Below are 6,497 nucleotides of genomic sequence, written 5' to 3' on the forward strand. Positions count from 1 at the left end.
ATGCCCACAGCCAATCAGGAGTGAGTAACCAACAAAGATGGCTGTTAATTTGCATATATGGCCGCCAAGCGGCCAGGGGTGGGGCGGGACACTCTGGGCTTCTGAGCAGCATAGGAAGGTAGAAAGGTGGCTCTGGACCAGAGCAAGAGCGATGCCGGCATCCAGGGAAAGGAAGGCCCATTCTGGCAAGAATCTTCGTGCATCGGGCTTCTAGTTTGTTTTATAAAAGCCCAATATTAGTTCTGCAATCTGCACCTTGTAGAATGTGGATAAACGAAACAACTTAATCTTAAGCACTTTAAATTCTTCTAAGTAGTGGTTTAGAAGACTTTTTAATAAAATATTTTTTAATTAGGACCTTCTGAATTATAGTGTGTCAAATTTTCAACACAGGAAAATAGTACTGAAAACTTCATATAAATATAAAATAAACATGTCTCTACATATATTCTAAACTTGCTTGCAGTAGGATCAGCAAGTCTTAGAGTAGGAGTACTCCACTGATCTTAAATACCTATATCTAGAATTTGCTAAATTTAAACTCCTTTTATTTTTTGAAGACCACTTTTAATTATAATCTTTTTGTTACAGTTTTACCATAATATTATCTACTAGAGGCCCGGTGCACAAAATTCGTGCACTCGGGGGAGTCCCTCAGCCTGGTCTGCTCTCTCTGGCAGTCTGGGAGCCCCCCAGATCAATGTTCCACAGAGGGAGGCCCTTCCCAGCACACCGGGGCTCTGCGATTGATGGCAGCCAGCACAGAAGGAGGCCCTGCCCACCCTGCCCAGGCTCTGTATCCATGCTGCACAAAGGGAGGCCCTTCCCACCCGGCCTGGCCTCCGCCTTTGATTGCCGCCCACAGGGAGGCTCTGCCTGCCCTTCCCACCCTGCCAGAGCTCTGTGTCCAATGCTGCACAGAGGGAGGCCCTGCCCACCTGGCCAGGCTCTGAGATGGGCCCTCCCAGCCATGTCAGCTTGCCTCAGCCCTCACAGCCGCGGCTTTGTCCAGAAGGACATCCGGTCTATCTGGTCTAATTAGCATATTACCCTTTTATTAGTATAGATGAGTACTATTCAAAAGGCAGCTTGTTATGAATGCCTTTTTGTAAGTTAAGATAAATCATACTTATATTACAATGCTTATGTAAGTTCCAAGTGACTACAAGCTTTTACTATTCAAGTGCCATTTCTATAATAACTATATGAAGTGATGTTTCTTTAGTGCTTGCCTAGCACTGTGGCATCGTTTTCAAGGAAGCTGTCCTTGCAATCTGATGCTGGAAAAGCAAACCCTCACCCACTGCACACTACTGACCCAAACAGGAAGAGATGTACCTGCATCTCCAACAGGAAGTGATACTACTTTACAACCTCATCCAGAGGAAAAAACTATCCCTCCTCACCCAGCAACAGCTCAGCCAGTGGGAGACTGCAGGAACTCAGCCAATGAAAAGTCACAATTCAACCCATAACAATTATAATTGCTATTGTTATCTTTTGTTATTAATATTGTTGATAACATGGTTACTGTTTTCTTTAAAAAGAACATAGCGGCCGCATGTTGTGCAGACTGGCCTGGCCTTTCCCCAACCGCTCCCCGCCACCCCCTGCCTGTTCTGCAATCTCAGGCTGCTCCAGTCGCTGCTCAGGAGCACCAGCACCAGCACCTTCCTTGTTTCACAGCTGCAGGGTCCACATGCAGCTGGCAGACACCTCTGACACTGAGGACGCAATGGAGCCGGCCACCAGCCAGGTGATAGCTACTTTCACATGCTCAGGGCAAAAGGAGGTAAATTTGGCTGTTCAAGATGCAAAGGCTGGCCCTAGTGGGTTTGGCTCAGTGGATAGGGCATCGGCCTGCGGACTCAAGGGTCCCAGGTTTGATTCCCGTCAAGGGTATGTACCTTGGTTGCGGGCACATCCCCAGTATGGGGAGTGCAGGAGGCAGCTGATCGATGTTTCTCTCTCAACGATGTTTCTAACGTTCTATCCCTCTCCCTTCCTCTCTGTAAAAAATCAATAAAATATATATTAAAAAAAAAAAAGATGCAAAGGCTGCCTGAAAAATATGGAATAAAAAATCTGGCTTGGGGCGTGGTGGAATTCTTTGGGGGGCCACCAGGATCGTAAGGGAACAGAAGAATAAAATCACCGACGTGGGGACCATCAACTAAGGCGATTCTATCTTCCAGAGCGCGTGGACACTGACCCCTCCTGGCAGTGCCTGGAGCACTAGGCGGGCTTGGCCAGCGAGCACATCCAGCTCCCAGGCGGGGCCTTCGGTTTTACCAGAGGAGAGCCACTGGGCTTGTGCGTGCAATAGGAGCCTGGAACTACCCCTTTTCTGATCGCCTCCTGGAAGTCGGCCTCAGCTTTAGCTTGTGCAAAAGCCGTGATCTTTAAACTGTCCCTTTCACACCTGTGTCTGCACTATCACTGGCTGAGATCTACACTGAGGCTGGGGTGCCTCTGGCTTCCTCAACGTGGTGCAAGGAGGGGCCTCCACGGGCCAGTTTCTGTGTCAACCTTGGGACGTGGCCAAGGTCTCCTTCACCGGAAGTGTGCCCACAGGCCTGGAGATCATGGAGATGCCAGCAAAAGGAATCAACCCTGTCACCTGGGAACTCCAAGGCAAGTCTCCACGGATCTCCTTCTCAGACTGTGGCCTGGAGAGCGCCGTAAGGGGGCGCTGTTGTCCAACTTCCTCACATGAGGCTATGTTTGCTGAAATGGCACAAGGGTATTGGTGCAAAAAGACATTGTTGATAAATTCACAGAACAAGTGGTGAAACAGACCCAAAGGTTAAAAATTGGAGATCCACTTCTGGAAGATACCAGGACGGGCCTCCTCATCAACCGACCACACCTGAAGCGAGTGTTTGGGTTTGTTAAACTGGCAAAGGAGCAGGGGCCTGTGCTGTGTGTGTGAGACCTATACTGACCTGAAGTCCCCCAATTAAAGGACGGATATTACAGGAGACCTTGCGTATTGACTGACTGCAGAGATGACAGGACCTGTGTGAAAGAAGAGATCTTCGGGTGAGTTATGTCCCTTCTGTTACCTGATATGGAAGCTGAGGTTCTGGGAAGAGCCAACACCCTTTTGGACTAGTCGCCAGTGTCTTCACCAAGGACATCCCGTGTGCTCACAGAGTGGTGGCGGAGATCCAGCCTGGAAGGGGCCTTATCAACAATGATAATGTCGGCCCAGTGGAGTTGCCCTTCAGTGGGTATAAGAATTCAGGATTTGGCAGAGAGAATGGTCGTATGACAATTGAGTGTGATCCACAACTAAACACTGTGTGAGTGGGCATGAGTGTTGTGGAATCTGCTTTTTTAAAGTGGTTCTGATCCCTGTGGACAGCTGAGGATGCCTGAGACCAGCAGAGGCAGTGCAGTGCATATCGCTGAGTCCGAATTCAGTTGTGTAAGGTCTGAGTCTGGATCAGCATCACTCTCCATCTTTCAGTCATCTCTTCCCAATTGAAAGTATGAAGTACTTTTAGATTCTAATCATGAAAGTTGTGATTTTTTTTTTTTTGCAAAGCGAATTTCTGTGCAATATTAAACAGCCAGTAATACTTCTGAAGGCAGGGGACCAGGATTATGACTCTTGGCCAGACTGGAACCCCTGGCCGAATTCTCTCTCTAGTTTATGTAGAAGAACTTGTTCCTTTTAGGTTCCTGGTGGACTCATGACAGATGATTTTGGCTCACAGACATATTATAAGCTCTGGCCCCTTGTCATTCCACTGAAAAGCAGACAATTGGGGCAGGGAGGGAATTAGATACTGGACAAGTCAGTCTATGTGAACAGTAACTGGCCAGAGACATCATTTTGTTTCTCCCCAGCAGAGGATACAGTCCTCCATTTTGAACTCCAGCTTGCTCTCTGTGGCACAACAGTTCCTGTTAAATATACAATTTATTTGCATGTCACTGCTATATACTAGAATTAATAAATCACACTGTTAATCCACAAAGAAAAGAAAAAATAAGAAAATAGTGCACTATCTATACTGAATGTCTTCAGGGTTCTGTAAGTCAATAAATATTTGGGAATAAAGGTTTTGAACTGTTCTACCATAACAGATCCAAGACTGTGCAGCATAAATAAGCAGCATATTTTAGATACATTACTGTCAGTCATTATATTAAGGACATTCCTGGTTCAAATGGAGGCAGTACATTCTCCCCAGAAGAATTTGAATATAAGATATAAGTTTTTGCCCTAACCCGTTTGGCTCAGTGGATAGAGCGTCGGCCCACAGACTGAAAGGTCCCAGGTTCAATTCCAGTCAAGGGTATGTACATTGGTTGCGGGCACATCCCCAGTAGGAGGTGTGCAGGAGGCAGCTGATCGATGTTTCTCTCTCATCAATGTTTATAACTCTCTATCCCTCTCCCTTCCTCGCTGTAAAAAATCTAAATATATATTTTTTAAATCTAAGTTTTTCAAAAGTTATTACCAGCATAGGTTCTGTTTAATAGGAACTTTCGCATTATGAAACATTATTCCTCCTACATTCATCTCCTAATCTTTAATGAGCCTGTTAGTAAGATTTAGATTGTGCAGTTATACAAATATGTAAAGTTGAATAATTTTGGATAAAGTTATTAAACAGATTTCTGTTTTCTTTGCCTATTCATTGCTTTCTGTTTCATTACTTCCCCCACTTCTCAAGCTCTATTGGAATCATTTTCTGTAGACAAAATCGTCATCTCTTTATTTTTATTATATTAGTACTAGAGGCCTGGTGCACAAAATTCGTGCACGGGGGAGGGGGGTGTCCCTCAGCCCACCCTGCACCCTCTCCAATCTGGGACCCCTCGAGGGATGTCCGACTGCCCATTTAGGCCTGATCCTGGTGGGATCTGGCCTAAACGGGCAGTCAGACATCCCTCTCACAATCCAGGACTGCTGGCTCCCAACTGCTCACCTGCCAGCCTTCCTGATTGCCCCTAACCGCTTCTGCCTGCCAGCCTGATCACCCCCTAACCACTCCCCTGCCTACCTGATTGATGCCTAACTGCTCCCCTGCCAGCCTGTTTGCCCCTAACAGCCCTCCCCTGCAGGCCTGGGTCCTCCCCAACTGCCCTTCCCTGCAGGCCTGGTCACCCCTAACTGCCCTCCCCTACAGGCTTGATTGCCCCCAACTGCCCTCCCTTGCAGTCCTGGTCCCTCCCAACTGCCCTCCCTTGCTGACCATCTTGTGGTGGCCATCTGGTGTCCACATGGGGGCAGGGTCTTTGACCAAATGGGGGCAGCCATCTTGTGTGTTGGAGTGATGGTCAATCTGCATATTACTCTTTTATTAGATAGGATAGAGGCCTGGTGCATGGGTGGGGGCCATCTGGTTTGCCCTGAAGGGTGTCCCGGATCAGGGTGGGGGTTCCCTTGGGGCATGAGGTGGCCTGGGCAAGGGGCCTGTGGTGGTTTGCAGGCCACCCACGCCCCCTGGCGACCCAAACTGAGGCCCTGGTATCTGGGGTTTATTTATCTTCTACAATTGAAACTTTGTAGCCTGGAATGGAGCCAAGCCTTCTGCTCGCTCCGTGGCTGCCGCCATTTCTGTTTGGGTTTATGTATCTTCTATCGTTGAAACTTTGTAGCCTTGAGTGGAGGCCTAGGCTGGCAAGGGCAGGCGGGAAGCTTGGCTTCCTCCATTGATGGGGAATCCCAAGCCTCCCTCCTGCTCTCTGTGGCCGTAGCCATCTTGGTTGGGTTTATTTGCATTTTTTCTCCTGACTGGCTGGTGGGCGTGGCTTGTGGGCATGGCTTGTGGGTGTAGGGGAGTGCTGGTTAATTTGCATATTACTCTTTTATTAGATACGATAATTAAACAAGCATTCACCTAGGGAAAATACCATTTGGTCACGTTCAGAAACAGTTTCTGTAAATATATTAGGATGATCCCACTCTTATTATTTCTAAATTTGTTTTCAGAGAGAATCTGAATTAAGATAAGGCTACCTTGTGAATTAAGGTAGGGCTACCTTGTGAATTAAGATAAGGCTACCTTGAAACCACACCAAAATATGAGCAATAATAATTTTTCAAGAAACAATCCCACCACAATATTACAGTTCCAAATATTTACTATATATCTAGTCATGGAAAATGTAGTTCTATAGGCCAAACCAGTATGCATTTCTAACAAGCTGACTGAATGCTTACAATGTGCCAAACACTGTTTCATATATATTAACTCATTTAATCCTCACAAATATCAGTCAGTACATACTTTATATATAGAAATTTATAAGTGATATATAAAACATATAAGCACAGCTGGCTTGTTTCAATTACTTAACTCAGTTTAAATCCATAAAAATGGTTAACATTGTTAGGTTGTGATGAATATTTGACACAAAATATTAGTGTGTTTATTTGCAATATTGCAATAAGTATCAGATAATGTGGTAAATATATAGTGTATGAAGAATTAATCTGTGACCATATTTTTCTTTGTGTTGACATAGTTTTAAGATAC

At 46.0% G+C, this 6,497-nt stretch overlaps 1 pseudogene across 1 annotated transcript; it reads left to right on the top strand.

Annotated features, from left to right (window-relative positions):
- Window positions 1–1,735: 1,735 nt before the first annotated feature.
- On the top strand, window positions 1,736–3,354 carry LOC308251642 (4-trimethylaminobutyraldehyde dehydrogenase-like; annotated as a pseudogene). The gene is made up of 2 exons: window positions 1,736–1,833; window positions 2,126–3,354. The product of its transcript is annotated as a 4-trimethylaminobutyraldehyde dehydrogenase-like (transcript).
- Window positions 3,355–6,497: the final 3,143 nt, after the last annotated feature.

The sequence above is a fragment of the Plecotus auritus genome (assembly GCF_963455305.1).
Source record: "Plecotus auritus genome assembly, chromosome: 6".
Taxonomy (NCBI): domain Eukaryota; kingdom Metazoa; phylum Chordata; class Mammalia; order Chiroptera; family Vespertilionidae; genus Plecotus; species Plecotus auritus.